Raw genomic sequence first — 19671 nt, forward strand, 5'->3', positions numbered from 1 at the left:
TGGAAGACACAAGATTTACCCACGCTGGAGGAATGGCAATCACAGTTGATGGACTACATGGAATTGGCTGAAATGTCTGGCAGAATCCGGGACGTGGGAGAAGAAACAATTGAGGAGGACTGGGAAAAGTTTAAGGACTATTTGAAAAAACACTATAAGCTGTATGAATGTTAAAAAAATGCACCTTTCAGGAAACTTTAGCTTCAGCAAATGTAAGTTAATGAAATGAAAATTAAGACACAAGAATTTAGAGGTAAAATAATGAAACAACTTTATTGTGTTTAATACAAAGCATATAAGAATTGGGTTACAGTAAAATTGAAATTAGGGAACATGATAAAATGGAAGATACAATAAGTTTTGAAATAAGTTAACAAATTGCTGATGCTTTATAAGACAGGGAACGTAGGGTTTGGAGGATGTGGGGAAGTCCTTTAGATTGGATGGAAAAAGAACATGGAAATTTGTTATTCTTCTATTCTATTCTCTTATAACTATTCTTTATTCTTTTTTCTGTATGTCTCAAAAGTAATAAAATATTTTTTAAAAAAATGAATTGTATAAAGCAGAGCTTTTTTTCCTTTAAAAAAATATATTTAGGGGTACTCTCATTTTCCTATTCATATTGAAAAACTGCCCTTCAATGAGGCCAAACTTAGATTCACAAAATGTTTAGGGGTATGCGTCTCCCCAGAAAAAAAGCACTGGTTTAAAGCCATCTAGGTTTTAAAGGGACACAGGTGGTGCTGTGGTCTAAACCACAGAGCCTAGGGCAAGGGTAGGCCAACTAAGGCCCGGGGGCCGGATCTGGTGCAATCGCCTTCTAAATCCGGCCCACAAACGGTCTGGGAATCAGCATGTTTTTACATGAGTAGAATATGTGCTTTTATTTAAAATGCATCTTTGGGTTATTTGCGGGGCATAGGAATTCGTTCATTCCCCCCCAAAATATATATATATATAGTCTGGCCTCCACAAGGTCTGAGGGACGGTGGACTGGCCCCCTGCTTAAGAAGTTTGCTGACCCCTAGCCTAGGACTTGCAGATCAGAAGTCGGCGGTTCGAATCCCCGCGACGGGGTGAGCTCGTGAGCTCCCGTTGCTCGGTCCCTGCTTCTGCCAACCTAGCAGTTCAAAAGCACGTCAAAGTGTAGAAGGAAAACGGTGTTTCCGTGCGCTGCTCTGGTTCGCCAGAAGCAGCTTAGTCCTGCTGGCCACATGATCCGGAAGCTGTACGCCGGCTCCCTCGGCCAGTAAAGTGAGATGAGCGCCGCAACCCCAGAGTCGGCAAGTCTGATCAGCAAGTCCTAGGCTCTGTGGTTTAACCCACAGTGCCACCCGCGTCCCAAGATGTAAAAGTATGTTTAATTAGTAGCCTGCTGTATATCCATCCGGTCCCGGGGCCTTACCCCTCTTCAATTTTTTTATAGCCTCTTTTATCTCCTCAATTTCTATTAAGGCGTTCAGCTGGTCCTTTTTGTCTGCCAGGATCTTTCGCACCTTTCCCCCTTTTAAAAATCTTTCTACTTTCCTCATATTGTTCCTTTCTTTGTTTCTGTATAATTGTCTGTAAAAGTCCAAGAATCCTTTCCTAATTTTTTTCGGTTTATCTATCTCTTCGCCATTTATTTTATTTTATTAATTGTACTCTGCTCCTTTCTTTTTTTGATTTGCCACGCAAGCCATTTACCTGATTGATTAGCTGACTCAAAGTTTCTCTGCCTCAACCTTTGATATTCCATTCTATTTCTTTGTTTATTATCATTGCAAGTCCGATCGGCAAGTCCTAGGCTCTGTGGTTTAACCCACAGTGCCACCCGCATCCCAAGATGTAAAAGTACGTTTAATTATTGTTGAAAATGATATGTTGAAAAACTAATAAAAAATTTATATATATAAAAAAGGAAATGTGGTTGGGGCTCCTACAGTGAGTGGGGTGGGGGGCACAAAACAGGAATCTGCTAAGCGTGTGCTCAGCAGATCCCAGCTTGTTCCCAAAGTCTCAGTGTCATGTGTCTGCAAGCTGAAAATAACTATCTCTTTAATTCAGACTCTTGCCCCTCATCTGACTCTTTGCAGGCAAATATAGACATTGAACTCACCAGCTGAGTGTTCCATTTCCACATCCCTTATTATGAATGGGGTTAACGGCCACCGCCAATCCTGCCTGCCTGCCCATGATGGCGTTGACATTCTGCCCATTGCCCCACGACAAGAGGGGGGAGAGCTGTGAGTCACGGGCGTAATTGCAGGGTTGAAACACCTCCAGAGGAAGGACGTTCTCTGCACCGAAAGCTGGAAAGGAAAGAAGAAGAAGAATAAAAGGCCACTTGGTGCTTTGAATCAGCAAAAAGAAACAGGGAGAGGCCTAGCAGAAATGAATCAACATCCATGGAATTGTCAAGTTGGAAGAGACCCCACGAGTCATCTAGTCTAACCCCTTGCAATGCAGGACTCAAAAGAGGTTAAATAGGACATGAGCTTTTGATTAGAAACAGCAAAATATTAGTTCTTAATAAGAGGTAAGTAATGGAAGCCACTCAGAGTGGCTGGGGTAATAATAATAATAATAATAATAATAATAATAATAGTAATACTCAGGTGGTTAGATGCAGGACACAGCTCTGTTTGTTTTTCAATCTGGCTGCTTTAGTTTATTTATAGAATTTATTTATATGCTGCTTAACCTAAGTGGTTGGCATAAATAAAATATAAAGGATACATAAAAATGATTTATAGCAGTTAAAGTTAAAAAACAACAACCAAGTTGATCTAAAACCAAGTTGAAAATACAAATAAAACCAGCAATTTTAAAATATACATTATAAAATAAAATGACATATTTACATACATGTCCTATTTCCATATCTGGATAGGTTTAGTGAAAAGGCTTTTAGCAGGTGGCAGAAAAAGGACAGGGAAGGTGTGTGCCTGATGTCAAAGGGCAGGGAGTTCCACAGGTGCTGGCATGCCAAAAGATCTGTTCCTTGCAAATGTGGAATGAATCTTAGGTGGCTCTTGTGAAACTTACTAGAACTTATGACAAACAGGTTTCCCAGAAGGGAAGCTCAGGCTGCCAACTTCTTCCTCGCCTTCTGCTCTTCTGCCTCAAACAGAAGTTGATCTGCAGGCAACGGCAAGCCACAGAGTTTATTGCCCTGCCATGAAAATGCCCGCTGCTGATTGATGTGGGCCCTGAATTCTCCTTGCACAAAGCCAGAACAGGGCAGGTTGTTCCACTCTTGCTATTTTCCTGCTCCACTGGCAAACCTGCCAAGTAGGGGGGGGGGGGAAGGCTGCTGGGTTTTGTAACAAGAGACATTAAGAGAATCATAGAATTGTAGAGTTGGAAGGGACCCCAAAGGCCATCTAGTCCAACCCCCTGCAAAGCAGGAATCACAGCTAAGTCTCCCTCATCATCCAGATTCAGATAGTGCTACAATTAGAGAGGCAAAAGCTTCGAAGTCTCTTGTGCCAACTGAGAACATGCGAACAGCTTCCTTGAGCCAGACAAAGGAGCCACCTCATTTAGTGTTCTGTAATGTGGATCACTGCAGATGGTGACAAAATTGAAAGACGCCTGCTCCTTGGGAGAAAAGCAATGACAAACCTAGACAGCATCTTAAAAAGCAGAGACATCACCTTGCCAACAAAGGTCCGTATAGTTAAAGCTCTGGTTTTCCCAGTAGTGATGTATGGAAGTGAGAGCTGGACCATAAAGAAGGCTGATCACCGGAGAATTGATGCTTTTGAATTCTGGTGCTGGAGGAGACTCTTGAGAGTCCCATGGACTGCAAGAAGATCCAACCTCTCCATTCTGAAGGAAATCAGCCCTGAGTGCTCCCTGGAAGGACAGATCCTGAAGCTGAGACTCCAAGACTTTGGCCACCTCATGAGAAGAGGAGACTCCCTGGAGAAGACCCTGATGTTGGGAAAGATGGGGGGCACAAGGAGAAGGGGACGACGGAGGACGAGATGGTGGGACAGGGTTCTCGAAGTGACCAGCATGAGTTTGACCAACTCCCGCAGTGGAGGACAGGAGTGCCTGGCATGCTCTGGTCCAGGGGGTCACGAAGAGTCGGTCATGACTAGACGACTAAACAACAACAACAATGTGGTTTGTTTGTATCTGCCTGCTAAGGTAGACGACACCTGTCCATGGACGTTCAATTTAGCTAACAAGGCTAATGGCTGCAAATAGACTCTCTCCCTGCTGTAGTGGTCATCATCAAGGCACAGCCCTCCCATAAATGCACAGGAGAACCAGGCCCTTGTTCTTTTTTTTAACAGGGCTTATTTCCAGCTGGGCAGTTTTGCTCCTCTCCAGTGTGACTGCTAAAGGTACAGAAGCCATTGCCTCCGGCAGCCTCCGGCTCTGTTCCCAGGACCCAGGAGTTCTGCTGGCAGAAAGCCCAGGAGCTGAACAGGAAGAGCCACCCGCTGCTCTGAGGAGGGAGGGTTGGGGAAGGGGGGGGGACGACGCTTCTCCTCCAAGAAATGCACAAAGGTCACGTCCTGGGCTGAGCTCGCTGACCCCAGGCTTCTGGGAAAGCGAGGAGGCCTCGCAGGGCTTTTCAGGGAAGCGGATGTCAGCCTGTGTGGGAGGGGGGGGGGCTTTTCCCGATAACAGCAGGGGGGTGCTTCTTCCAGACACTGCAAGGAACCATTGGCAGCCGCCTCCTCCATGAACTTCAGAAGAATATCTCAGGAAAAGCTAGCATGAAGGTCCCAGCTTTGCAAACTCCTATCTAGCCGCCTAAATTGGGCTCCCAGGACACCGTCTGCATATGACATCGTTGGTGCTGACATGCACTCCAGATCAGTGGCGTAGCGTGGGAGGTGCGGGGGGGGGGCCGGCCACACCGGGCGCAACATCAGGGGGTTAGGTTAGGGGGCGCAAATCCACGGGTTAGGGGGTGCAAATTACTTGCCTTGCCCCGGGTGCTGAGAACCCACGCTAAGCCACTGCTCCAGATACAGTACTGCCGTCAACCTTTGTGTCTTCTGCCGGTCTACCTAGCTGTTGGGTTATGGTTACCAGATTTTTTTCAATGAATCCGGGGACACTTTTTTTTTTTAAGCTGAGTAGCAACAGGGAGTCAGTAGTGAGGGTGGTGAGGCAAAAGACCCTGGGCCCAAGCACACATGCATATTGTATAAAGGTGCAAAGCCCTTCTTTCACACCCTGTGAAATGTAAATATGCAGAGGTTTTTTAAAAAACTGGGCAATGGCGCACCGCCCACCTGTGACTCCTGAGCCCCCTTCCCCCTTTGTTTTGACAGATCGGGGGAGGCTCAGGAGTCATGAGCAGGCGGTCACTGGCCAGGAGGGGCGCACGGCGCACAGTTTCTCTGCCAGGCAAGGTGCAAATCCCTTCTTTTGCACCCTGTGAAACATAAATGCACAGAGAGCCTCCGCTGATCAGTCAAAACAAAGGGGGCAGAAGATCTGTACTGCCAGACATCCCTGGTTCCCCTTTGGCAGTGATGGTGGCAGTGGCAAGTCAGCAGCCCGGAGCCAGCCGGGTAGCGTAGTTGGCTCTGGCTGGCTTCAGGAGCTGCTCGCTGCCGTGGCGCCCGCCATTTTTCCTCGCCGGAAGTCCCCGTATAATGTCTCTTGTGTACAACACATCACATGGGGACTTCTGGCGAGGAAAAATGGTGGGTGCCACGGCAGCAAGCAGCTCCTGAAGCCAGCCAGAGCCAACTGCGCTACCAGGCTGGCTCCAGGCTGCTGAGTCTGCCGCTGCCTGTTTCCCGGGGACAGATTTGCAAATCCGGGGACATTCCGGCGACAGAATTTTTCTGGAGACAGATTTGCAAATCCGGGGACTGTCCCCAGGAACCGGGGACGCCTGGTAACCCTATGTTGGGTGACATCAGAAGCCTTTGCACCAGGCGGAGCAGGGCCGTCTTACCCATAGGCACTAGGGGTGCGGGACACCCGGGCGCCGGGCTCTCAGGGGCACCAGGCCGAGAGTCCGAGGCTGCGATTTGGAGTCCGGGGATTGGGAAGAGCCAGCAGCAGGAGCAGAGCAGAGCCCGTTGGAGCGCCGCAGCTCTTCTGCTGCAGGTTAGCAAGGTGCTGAGGCAGCTGGCCAGCTCCACCCTCCTGCGTGCCTGGAATTGCCGGGCCGTTGAGAGGCCTGCCCAGCGCACGCTGCTCACACAAGGCACCTGGCTTCGCTCAGTCGCCACCACCGCCTTGGGCTCGACTGTTGTTGAGCTGGGCTCTGCTTGTCCCCTCACCCCTGGGCCCCGGGCCCTAGCCTTGCTCTGCTGCCACCATCACTGCCTCAGGCTCCTTTGTTGCTGCTGCGGCAGCCGGTCAGGCTAGCTCTGGCGTGCTCACCTTGCCAGCCCACCCTAAAAAGGTCAAAACTCTGGGCAACCTGGGCGCGTCGGGCAGAGCTTTGCACCCCGGTGCTGCATATGCTTAAGACGACCCTGAGGCAGAGAATAACACACTTGTTACAAACCCAGCTACCTGCGTCTCTAATGACCAAATAGCCCTCCATCCTTGGAGGTTTTTAAGCAGAAGTCAGATGGCTGCGTGTCATGGATGTTTTAGTTGAGATTCTTGCATTGCAGGGGTTTGGCCCACCTTACCCTGCCAACGAGAGGGTCAGCCCTGAGAGCTGGCTGCCTCCGTCTGTCCTGGTAGTTGGTGGAGGAGGGTGCCTTTGGGGGTGAAATCAAAGAACTGGAAGGTTGCAGCACCAGTGGTGGGGAGACATGTTTTGTTGCAGCTGGGGCAGATTAAGGTGTGGCGCTGTGGTCTCCACCACTGAGTCTCTTGGGCTTGCCAATCAGAAGGTTGGCGGTTCAAATCCCCACGACATGGTGAGCTCCCATTGCTCAGTCCCTCCTCCTGCCAACCTAGCAGTTCGAAAGAACGTCAGTGCAAGTTGATAAATAGGTACCACTCTGGAGGGAAGGTAAACATCATCATCATCATCATCATCATCATCATCATCATTATTATTTATACCCCACCCATTTGGCTGGGTTTCCCCAGCCACTCGGGGCGGCTTCCAACAGAACACTAAAATACAATAACCTATTAAACAATACAACACAACACAACACAACACAACACAAACCTATTAAACATTCAAAGCTTCCCTAAACAGGGCTGCCTTCAGATGTCATTTCCGTGCACTCTGGTTTCCATCACGGTGTCCCATTGCGCCAGAAGCAGTTATGTCCTTATGACCCGGAAAGCTGTCTGTGGACAAATGCTGGCTCCCTTGGCCTGAAAGCGAGATAAGCACCGTAACCCCAGAGTCACCTTTGACTGGACTTAACCGTCCAGGGGTCCTTTACCTTTACTGGTTCAGATGCACCATGGCCTTTCTTCTCTCTGTGCTCATCCCAGCGGTCATTCCTCCTCTAGTCCTTGCTATGGACACACAACTGTCCCATTTCCAGGCACTGTGGTCACCTGCAAAGGATTCCCACATGGCTGGGTTGATGTTGCCAGTCGTCATGTCTAGTTTGCAGACACCTTTGCAACACAGATTTGGCCTGCCATTGGGTCTGGTGCCTGAGGCCAGCTCCTCACAGAGCACATCCTTGGTGAAAGTTGGGGGGGGGGGGGCTAGGGCAACTGCTAGATCAATGGTTGCCAAAGTGGGTGGCAGTGCCCCTGGGGGGGGACAGTGGGATTACTTGGAGCAGGGGTCAGCAACCTTTTTCAGCCGTGAGCCGGTCCACCTTCCCTCAGACCATGTGATGGGCCAGACTATATTTTTTTTGGGGGGGGGGAATGAACAAATTCCTATGCCCCACAAATAACCCAGAGATTATTTATTATTTATACCCCGCCCATCTGACTGGGTTTCCCCAGCCACTCTGGGCAGCTTCCAACAAAGATTAAAAATACATTGAAAAGATTAAAAATACATTACAATACTCATGTAAAAACACACTGATTCCCAGACCATCCATGGGCCGGATATAGAGAGCTGAAGGACACTGTTGGCATTTGATGGCATACACAATGTTAGACGAAGTTAACTGGGTTTTGAATAAATGAATGTGTATGCCATCAAATGCCAACAGTGTCCTTCAGCTCTCTATATTGGACAAACAGGCCAGACCTTACGCCAAAGAATAAACGGACATAAATCGGACATCAGGAATCACAAGACAGAGAAACCAGTAGGAGAACACTTCAATCTCCCAGGACATTCTATACAAGATCTCAAAGTAGCTGTTTTACTACAAAGGAATTTCAGAAATAGACTGGAAAGAGAAGCTGCTGAATTACAACTTATCACCAAACTTAAAACCATTGAGAAACCTGGTCTGAACAAAGACCTTGGATTCTTATCTCATTATACATGACAAAGCCATTTTTCACCTTTTCACCCCTCACTTCTTCCTGTAAGACCTATTGCAGTCGTTAAGAGTCGTCAACAGGCTCATCACAGCTATCTGCCAATCACCCATTCCTACCACCCTTCTGAGTAATACCCCTCCCCACCTTCTCACTATATAGAAGGGTCTGGAAACTTCTGTTTCAGTGTATCTGAAGAAGTGTGCATGCACACGAAAGCTCATACCAAGAACTGACTTAGTTGGTCTTTAAGGTGCTACTGGAAGGAATTTTTTTTGTTTTGACTATGGCAGACCAACACGGCTACCTATCTGTAACTGAATTTTATTGTGTTATTGTCTTCCCCACATGGCTCATGTGAACCGCTACTCTGAATAGTGTTTTTTAGCACTGGGGATGAGTCTATGGAACCCCCAAAAAGTGTGGGAACCCCAGGTTAGATTTATTCTCACCCCCAGTTCCTCTCCTTGCAATTTCTGCTGCCACGCACAGGTGGGTTATAACGACCCACATTCAGAAGCCCAGCTCACCTCCATGGAAGCTGCAGAATTTTGGGGGGCCTGTTCCCCCTTTTCCTGGCCCACGGGGCACCCCAACTGCCTGGTGCTTCTGTCCACAAGCTGGAGAGAAGGGAAGGGCATCTTTTCCTGGCTTGTAACATCTCGCCCTCCCAGGGATGTTTTGGACAGCGATCTTTGCTCCTTGCGTAATCGCTGCCATTGATGCAACAGTGGATACCTCTGGCACAGACTACTATGGTTACTGCTGTTCCCAGAAAAGGTGGGGCGAGAACCCAGTGCCCAGACTTTAAAAGGGCAGTAGCAGCAATTCAGTAGCCGGAGGCGGGGGGAGGTTGGTGCAGAGACAGCTGCCAGAGAAATTCTGGATCTGAGTTTTGCCTTGGAGCTCAGCCCTGACTGAGATCCTGGGGATCTGCTCCCACTCTGTGCAAGCAAGTCTGCGCTAAATGGTCCCTGCGCCTAACTCAGCCAGGGAAGAGCTCATAGCAGCTTTTCACTCCAGAATCCTGGCCAACAAGACGCCTCTGCAAAGTCCACAAAAACCAGGACCTGAGGGCATTCGCCTTCTCTTGCTCAGGATCTGCTGTTCAGACGCAAGGCACTGCTGATCTGGAAACCAAGATAATAATAATATAACAATAATAATTTATTATTTGTACCCCGCCCATCTGGCTGGGTCTCCCCAGCCACTCTGGGCAGCTTCCAACAAAGATTAAAAATACATTAAAATGTCACACATTAAAAACTTCCCCGAACAGGGCTTCCTTCAGATGTCTTCTAAATGCCAGGTAGTTGTTTATCTCTTTGACATCTGGTGGGAGGGCGTTCCACAGGGCGGGCGAGAAGGCCCTCTGCCAGGTTCCCTGTAACTTGGCATTTCACAGCGAGGGAAACACCAGAAGGCCCTTGGAGCTGGACCTCAGTGTCTGGGCAGAACGATGGGGATGGAGATGCTCCTTCAGGTATACTGGGCCGAGGCTGTACCGAAGATCAACAGCCTGGAAACCAAGCCTTATGAGGAATGGTTGAAGGAGCTGAGTATGTTTAACCTGGAAAAGAGTAGACTGAGAGGAGATATGAGAGCCAGCTTCAAATATCTAAAGCAGAGGCTTTTAACTTTTTGGGGTCTACGGCTCCCTTGACCAACTACGTTCTTTCCTGTGGGGCTCAGGAGCCTAGTTATTTCACCCCCTGCCTGCAGAGCGTTTTTGGAGCGTTCCCTCGGCCTCCTCTCTTCTCCCCTCTACTTGGGGGTCCTCTGGGCAGCCGCTACTGTCACCCGTGGTCTCTGAGCTGCCCTCCCCTGCCCCAAAGAGAGGTGCCTCCTCACACTGCCCCACAGGAGTCTAGGAAGCACGCCTTGGCCAGCGACAGAGGCATCATTCACCTTCGAAGCTTGCAGCCAGGGCTGCTGCAACCAACAGTTGTGCCAGCTTTGGGAGGTAGAGACATGAGAGGGCATCATATAAAGGTGGGAAGCAGAGAGGTACAGAGGCCAGTGTTGCCCGTGGCAACCCTGAACATCATTTAAGGCACCCCAGGGTGCCACGGCACGCTGGTTGAAAACCACTGATCTAAAGGGTTTTCAAATGGAAGATGGAACAAGCTTGTTTCCCCCTGCCCTGGAGTTACAGCAAAGAGGATTCTGACCAGGGGTCTGCAAACATTTTCAGCAGGGGGCCAGTCCACTGTTCCTCAGACCTTGTGGGGGGCCGGACTATACATTTTTTGGGGGGGAGAGAAGAAGAATCAATGCCTATGCCCCACAAATAACCCAGAGATGCATATTAAATAAAATGACACATTCTACGCTGATTCCTGGACCGTCCGAAGGCCGGATTTAGAAGGCTGTAGGGCCGGATCTGGCCCCCAGGCCTTAGTTTGCCTACCAATGATTCTGACTAAACATCAGAAAGAATTTTCTGATGGCAAGAGCTATTTGACAATGTAACAGTCTCCCTTGGAAGGTGGTGGACTCTTCTTCCTTGGAGGTTTTTAAGCAGAGGTTGGATGGCCATCTGTCAGGGATGCTTTAGCTGAGATTCCTGCGTTGCAGCGGGGTTGGACTAGATGACCCTAAGGTCCCTTCCCACTCTACAATTCTATGATTCTTGCTTTTTTTGAAAACAGGAACACACATCTGCCCAGCTCTGTTCAGTGTTCTGATCCGAGGCAGCCTCTGTTTGAGGGTTCCTCAACTATGTCCCGGTGCTCCACCCATTTCACAAAATACACTGTCCGACCCCTCTCTTTTCCTTGCTTCCAGTAGCAAGATAAGGGCAGTGTGTGCTGGCAGCAGCCCCTGTCATCGGCCTCACCACCGCCCTTCCCTTTCCGTTCTTGGCCAAGATGTCCCAAACAGAAGCCACAAAGCGGGAGCCAGAGGCAGGAAGGAGATTCGATCATCCTCGGGTCCTTTCCTGAAACTTGAAAGCTCCTGGGAAGCCACTCTGCTTGTTCAGAGAGGAGCCCGATGTCTGTGCCTCTGTGTGAATCATCAGAACATAAGAAGAGCGTGCAGGATCAGGCCAAGGGCTCACCTAGGCCAGCGTCCTGTTCTCACAGCGGCCAGCCGTGTGCCAAATGAGAAACCTTCAAGACCTGAGCACAGCAGCACGTCTCTACTCCTGAGATTCTCAGCTACTGATTTTCAGAAATCTCTATTCTTCCTTGCCCTGGCCACATTGGAATCCCCTTGACTGCAACTCAATCCGTTGGTTTGGTTCCCAGACTCCAGAGCAAGAGAAAACAAGCTTGCTCCGTCTTCCCTGTGACAGCCCTTGAGATATTGGGAGATATTATTATTATTATTATTATTATTATTATTATTATTATTATTATTAATAATAATAATAATTTTTTATTTATACCTCGTCCTTCCTGGTTCAGAGAACTTAAATTTAAAACACTTAATTGATGCAACAACAACAAAACCAGCATAAAATACAGTATAAAACGTGAATAAATTCAGAATTCAAAAATCAATTTAGGGGGGAAATCCATCCAATAAACATTAGATGGTCACCAGGGCTAGCTGGCTAAATTAGTCCTATTTGGGCCAGCGAGGAGACCAGGGGAGAATTAGCCGTGGGATCCCAGAGCGGGTAATCTTCACAAAAAGGGGAAGGAAGAGGAATAAAAGATCAGGCTAAGTTCAAATTGAAAGCCAGGCGGAATAGCTCTGTCTTACAGGCTGTCCTATTTCCTCCTCTTTTCCAAGCTCAACATCCCCAGCTCCTTCAACCGTTCCTCATAAGGTTTGCTTTCCAAATGGTTGATCCTGGTTTCCAGATCATCAGCAGCTTGCCTCTGAAGACCAGATCCTGGGGATTCAGAGGAGGAGAGAGAAGGGCCATGCCCTCATGCCCTGGGTTTGTGAACTTCCCAGAGGCATATTGTTGGCCAGCATGCAATAAAGGATGCTGGAGAAGATAAGATTCTTTTAAATAATTTTATTAGAAATTTAAACAAAACATATTATTCAAAAATATCACATCCTTAATTTCCCCCATTTTCCTCCCACCCTCCCATAAAGGAGCCCCCCTCCCGACTCCCCTCAGTTCCAATCTTTGGTTTCTCTGTGAATACTATTCTCTGCATGTTACAAAATTGTATAAATCCTTAAATTGTCTAACTGATTATCATCAATAAAGAGTTTGTGAGTGTTTATTCAAAAGCTGCCAAGGAGTCCAGTTCACTTTGTTGCGTCAAGTACTTTGTAAAGGGTTCCCATTCATCTCTGAAGTCACAGTTGTCTTTGTCCCATAGCTTATGTGTCAATTTTGCCAGTTCTGCATAATCCCTCAATTTCTCTTGCCATGATTCTTTAGTTAGGATTTCTTCATTCTTCCAACCTTGTGCTATTAAAACTCTCACGGCCATTGTCACATACATGAAGATATTTCTCAGCTTTTTTGGCAGGTCTTTTCCTACAATCCCTAACAAAAATGCTTCAGGTTTTTTTTTACAAATGTTAGATGGAACATTTTCTTCAATTCATTGTATATCATTTCCCAAATTGTTGATGACATTACAATCCCACCACATATGATCAAATGTCCCCTCCTTTTCCTTACACTTCCAGCATATAATTGAACTAGTTTTGTACGTTTTCCCTAACTGCACTGGTGTCAAATGCCATCTATACATCATCTTCATGTTGTGTATTGAGTCAAAGGATTTTATATCTGTATTATTATTGTCTGTATTGCATTAGGGTAAAGTAACTGCCTTTTGGTTCCAGAGGGTACAGCTACTATTGGTTCATTTAAGCTGCTGTATTTGGATCCTCTGTCTTATTGGTTGCCTCCAAAAGGCAGGACTGTGATTGCCTGATATTGTTCCCTCCAAAATGTATCCTTTCTAGCTTGTTCCCTGTCCCTATAAATGTAGCTCTCCCCTCCTCAAGTCTCAGTCTTGTTTGCTTTAATAAAGAAGTGTTACTAGAGAACTGTCTCCAGCATATTATGTCAAGAGAGCTGAAATCATAAACCCCACGTCACTACATTTCATATAATTCTCCTTCAACAGGGAACAATCTGTAAATTGTAAATCAGTTTTCCATAACTTTTCCCAATCTTCCATCATAATGTTGTGACCTACATCTTGTGCCAAGAAGAAGATAATATTTCGACCTAATCCAGCTGTGGAGCTCTGCTAGTGACCGGCTTGTCGTCCTGGACTGACCCATTAAAATGCATGACGTCACTCCCAGGATGCATCTCTTCTGTGTATATCTCCACAACACAGACCCCCTAATATTTGTTCCCTGACCTGCAGCAGACAGTGAGGTGCACCTGATGAATGCTGACCGCTAGTTTCGGGGGAGATATGAAGCCAAAGTGAAGATTAAGGGTGTGAGGTCCAACTATTCTTGGTCATTTAGCTTCTCAGGATATGTGATGGTGCAACAGCTGGAGAGCTAATTAGGGAAAGGATTCTTTTCCATCAGCACTTCTGGGAAAGAGAACAATTCAATTATACAAGGACTGGGTTTTGATAAGCAACGAAGAATCCAACAATCAGGAAACTGCACGCCCCAAGCCCAGCAAGGAGGAAACTCTGCCACTTGCTAATTATTCCAAATCAAGCCGAGGCTTGGAGTTGGAGAGAGATTACCGCCTGTGACTTTGTTGTTGTTGTTTTGTTGTGTCCGCCTCTTCATGACCCCCTGGACCAGAGCACGCCAGGCACTCCTGTCTTCCATTGCCTCCCGCAGTTTGGTCAAACTCATGCTGGTAGCTTCAAGAACACTGTCCAACCATCTCGTCCTCTGTCGTCCCCTTCTCCTTGTGCCCTCCATCTTTCCCAACATCAGGGTCTTTTCCAGGGAGTCTTCTCTTCTCATGAGGTGGCCAAAGTATTGGAGCCTCAGCTTCACGATCTGTCCTTCCAGTGAGCACTCAGGGCTAATTTCCTTCCAAATGGATAGGTTTGATCTTCTTGCAGTCCATGGGACTCTTAAGAGTCTCCTCCAGCACCAGAATTCAAAAGGTTGTATCATCTGCATATCTGAGGTTGTTGATATTTCTTCCAGCAATCTTAATTCCGGCTTGGGATTCATCCAGCCCAGCCTTTCGCATGATGAATTCTGCATATAAGTTAAATAAGCAGGGAGACAATATACAGCCTTGTCGTACTCCTTTCCCAATTTTGAACCAATCAGTTGTTCCATATCCAGTTCTAACTGTAGCTTCTTATCCCACATAGAGATTTCTCAGGAGACAGATGAGGTGATCAGGCACTCCCATTTCTTTAAGAACTAGCCATAGTTTGCTGTGGTCGACACAGTCAAAGGCTTTTGCATAGTCAATGAAGCAGAATTAGATGGCTTTCTGGAACTCTCTAGCTTTCTCCATAATCCAGCACATGTTTGCAATTTGGTCCTCTGCTGTCTGTGACTTTAGTACAGATTAATTTGTAACTGTGGGTTGCTATTGATTAATGAACACAATATTGAGCAGAGATGTTTGAGGCCAAGACCAGAGGACAGAAAATGTGCAACAAGCAGGCGACAGCTGGCACAGAAAACTACAACCCCCTGTGATTTTTCCTAGCTCTGGTTTTCATAAATCAGGTTTCTAGTCCCTATGGTGGTGGTGGGGAAATCATGCTTCAAAGCATATGAATAGCCATTCGTTTATATAGCAATTAAAGAGGTTCCTTCAGAACTCCACAGCACACCAGTGGGATGCGGGCAAAACTCACCTGCCATCAACGCATCCTAATAATTCGGGTGCCTGGTGCAAAACCAAAGAATCCTAGAATTGTAGAGTTGGAAGGGACCCTAAGGGTCATCTAGTCTAACCCCATGCAATGCAGGAAAGTAATCCAGTAACACCTGGAGAGTAATAGTTGTCCATCCTTGGCCCTTAAGGCAAGATCTCAGAGCTGAACTACTGGTGTTTATCTTTTAAAAATGATGTTTGTGTGTGCAAGAATAATGAAAAAGAAACATTGTCAGCTCACATTAACAAGAAGAAGAATCTGTCAGTCCTAACTTAATAGTATATATTAATATCCAAAGAGATATCCAAACAAAATTGATGGTTATGAGTTATATGTTCAAACACAGACAGGGCAGCTGGATCTTCTGAGGAATGGATGCTGGGCTTTGAAGTTTAAGTCTTTTTGCAGCCACAGAAGCTCACAGGAACCACGTCTGTCATCCCCACACCGCAGGGATATAATTTTAAAGTGTGGTAAAATCCGCAAATATCAAGGATTTTTCCAAAACAACGCTAATACTAACAATGCTACTCGTGTTTATCTTCATTAATCTGCCAAACAGCAGAGGCTGTGCAAGAGTCCTTCCTGAATCTAGCAGTTCTGGCCTGAAGGTCCGGCTTCTGAAGGTCCACGAGGGGTTTCCATCCCTGCATGCAGAAAACTACCATGCCAGAGAGAAGGTGAGGCTAAGACCCTTCTCCAGCGGGTGCAGAATGCCGCGGCGAGACTCCTTACGGAGTCTTTGCTGCGAGATCACATTCATCCGGTGCTAGACCAGCTGCACTGGCTCCCGGTGGAGTACAGGATCAGGTTAAAGGTGCTGGTTTTAACCTTCAAAGCCCTATACGGCTTAGGACCCTCATACCTACAGGACTGCCTCTCCTGGTATGTCCTACAGAGGAACTTACGGTCTGCAAATAAAAATATCCTGAAGGTCCCAGGCCACAGAGAGGTTAGGCTGGCCTCAACTAGAGCCAGGGCTTTTTTGGCTGCGGCTCCAATCTGGTGGAACGCTCTGTCACAAGAGACAAGGGCCCTGCGGGACTTGACATCTTTCCACAGGGCCTGCAAGACAGAGCTGTTCCACCAGGCCTTTGGTCAGGGCGCAGCCTGACTCCCTCCTTTGGCAATCTTTACAGAACTTTAGTTTATGGTTGCCATCAATTTTGCTTTTAATTAATTTTTATAATGTTTTTATAATGTTGCACTATTTTAGTGTTGTTAGCTGCCCTGAGCCCGGCTTCGGCTGGGGAGGGTGGGATATAAATTAAATTTATTATTATTATTATTATTCTCCCTGACATGCTTGTTTTCTGTGTGCAAGGAATTTGGGTAGGTGTGTAGGAGCATTCACTCCTCAACACAGAGTCTGAAATCATCCAGTTGAACTCTGAACATGATTGACCTGGAGGCCATGCCACGTTCAGATGGAAGAACCATTTGTTTCCGGAAATAGGCAGCTAATTGGGAAGGAGAATTTCCTTCCTGCCTGAGTGTGCACATTTTGCAGACAGCAGCAGAGCTTCGTCCCGGACCTCAGGCCGGAGCAGGGCAAGGATTGGCCTGCAACCCTCACCACCTCACTGCCCTCCATTTGGTCCTCACTTTGGGCTTTGTCATGCTTTGGACTACAAGTCCCATCATTCTCGGGGTGGACATAATGAGCAGGAGGGAAAGGGGGGCGTGTCACTTAGCCCAACCTGAAATAAACCTGGTTTTGCTCTCAGTTTTCTTGCTCCAACTCTGGGCACAATCTTCACGGCACGATTCCCCAGCCCCTTTCATCGAGACGGGTGTTTGCCTGAGTCCACGACTTTCCTGATCTCAGGGTACACTAGCAAATGAAGATGCAAGCGACCGTTCTCTTCCTGTTGAATAGCTGCCTGTAGGTGCCAGGGGCATTTTGCGGCCCTTCACAACCAGAATCAGGAATGGCATCAAAGTACAGCAGATAAAAGGTTGCAGTCTTAACCAATCCATTGCCCGAGACCCTCACAACGAATCCCCTAACTTTTATTTGGTCAGGTAAGTGGCCAGACCACTCAAGCAGGTGTTTCAGGCCCCACTGCATGCCCTCCAACGAAATAGGAACATCTATTCAATAATAATAATAATAATAATAATAACAACAACAATAATAATACTTTTATTATTTATACTCGACCCATCTGACTGGGTTGCCCCAAATACTCTGGGCGGCTTCCACATATATAAAAACACAATAAAACCAAACAGGGCTGCCTTCAGATGTCTTCTAAAGTTGTATAGTTATCCTATCTCCTTGGCTGGAGGAGGCGGGTCACATATCTCCATACCCTCCAACATATCTCCAGTGAAAATAGGGACGTCCTACCATGCCTTCCAACATTTCTCTGATAAAAGAGAAGAGTTTCCCTAATGCCAGGGGCATTTCTCCTTTCTTCTGGGGCAGTTGAGGCCCTTCACAACCAGAATCAGGAAAGAGATCGAAGTACAGGTTAGATAAAATACCAGTGTACTGGAAGAAGCAAAGATCACTGGTGTCGAAGAAATGATTCTTTAACGTCAACTTTGTTGGACTGGTCATGTGCGAATGCCTGATTATCGTCTTCCAAAGCAACTACTCTATGCCGAACTTAAAAAATGGAACGTGTAATGTTGGTGGTCAACAAAAGAGGTTTAAAGACTCTCAAGGCAAATCTAAAAAAAATGTAGTATAAACACCGACAATTAGGAAACACTTGCCTGCGAGTACTCCAATTAGAGAACAGCCTTTTCCAAAGGTGTCATGGACTATGAAGACGCTTGAACTCAGGACACAAAGGAGAAACGTGCTAGGAGGAAGGCACGCTTGGCAAATCCAAACCGTGATCAACTCCCGCCCAGAAACCAATGTCCCCACTGTGGAAGGACGTGTGGGTCCAGAATTGGTCTCCACAGTCACTTACGGACTCATTGTTAAAACCATGTTTATGGAAAACAATCTGGCACAGCTACGAGTGTTCACCAAAGGGGAGGAAGAAGAAGAAGAAGAAGAAGAAGAAGAAGAAGAAGAAGAAGAAGAAGAAGAAGAGATAATATCCGCCCTCCCTTCCCCACAGGTGGGTGGGGTTTGCGGCACCAAGCGAGGCTCACCTGGGCGGGTGCCACCCACCTGCCTGAGCTGGCCTTTGACCCGCCCCCGGCCAGGGAGGACAATGGACAGGCGGCGGGGGGGGGGGGGTAGGCCTAAGACCAAAGGAAAAGAGGCTGAATCCTGGCCTCAAGCCTCTCTTGCTGCTCTTCCTTCTGGGATCAAGATCAGGATCAGGATCAGGAGTGTATCCAGGTGGCTGGACTGAGGTAAGTAACCAGCATTCTTTATTTTGCTTGCATTTGGGCGGCGGTGGGGCATCGCTCCCCACCACCGCCTGCCCGGTGCCCCTTCCGACCCAGGCGGGCAGCGTGAGGCTCCAGCAAGGCCGCGGCTGGGCCTGCTTGCTTTTACGGCGGCGGGGGGGCACCAGAAGGGCGGTGCGGACCTTGGCAAGGTAGCCTTTAGTCTAACATCAAGTGGGGGGGGATGCATTCATGCTCCCTCCCCATGCGGCGGCACTTGCAGGGCCCGTTAAAGGTCAAAAACCGGGAGTCCCTGGCCCTAGAGCGGCGGCATGTAGGTCAAACTCCCCGGACGAGGTCAGTGGAAGGGCATGCTGTGTAAATTTGCGCTTTGCATTCCCCTGTCACTGGACCTCATCTGCCTGCATATCCTCAGCCAGGCGGGCTGAGAGGGTTACCTGCCAAGTTTCCCACTTCTAACATTCAATAAAGTTGTGGCCAATTTGAACCCATACTATGGTCTCTTGTGTCATCATTTGGGAAAAGGGGGTAGGCACCACGGACAGGGTTTAGTGCGTGCGCCCGCAAAAGGTTGTTACCTTAATCAATCCATCGCCCAAGAGCCTCCCAACAATTCCCCTTTTATTTGGTCAGGTCAATGCTCTAATTGCCCTAACAGGTGTTCCAAGCCCCACTGCTCATTTGGCTCTCCGGCTGCGAGTCCCAATTTGGGAGTCCCAGAGGCGAAGCTGGAATATATTTTTCTTTCTCCTGGCAGCGGATGATTTCCTAACGCAGGCGGGGTCAGGTTACCTGCAGCAAGGGTCCTGCAACCCGTCATGACATTACGAAACCCTGTGCAAGACCCAGAGCGCCTCTGCTGCTGCTGACTCAGTGGGAAGCGTGTTGTTGTCCTTGTCTCCAAGGTGAGGAGAGACCGTGGATCCTGGCCAGGCTGCCAGGGCAGAAAAGAGGAAATGAGGAAGTAGCACATGCGATTGGTGACACCGGGAGAGAAGGGGACAGGATGGGAGGACTGAAATGACAAGTGCCATTGCCTTGTTTTTTTAGTTTTTGCTTTTTATGGGATTCATTTAATATTTATTGCCAATTGCAAATCTTTATCATTACTATTTTATTTTCAGTTTTTCATCATTAACATCATTCAAACTTAAATCCAACAATATTGAATTGAGGGCATTCTGGCGGTTCCCTCCCTGCGAGAAGCGAGGTTACAGGGAGCCAGGCAGAGGGCCTTCTCAGTGGTGGTGCCTGCCCTGTGGAA

The sequence above is a fragment of the Podarcis gaigeae genome, assembly GCF_964106915.1.
Source record: "Podarcis gaigeae genome assembly, chromosome: 6".
NCBI lineage: Eukaryota > Metazoa > Chordata > Lepidosauria > Squamata > Lacertidae > Podarcis > Podarcis gaigeae.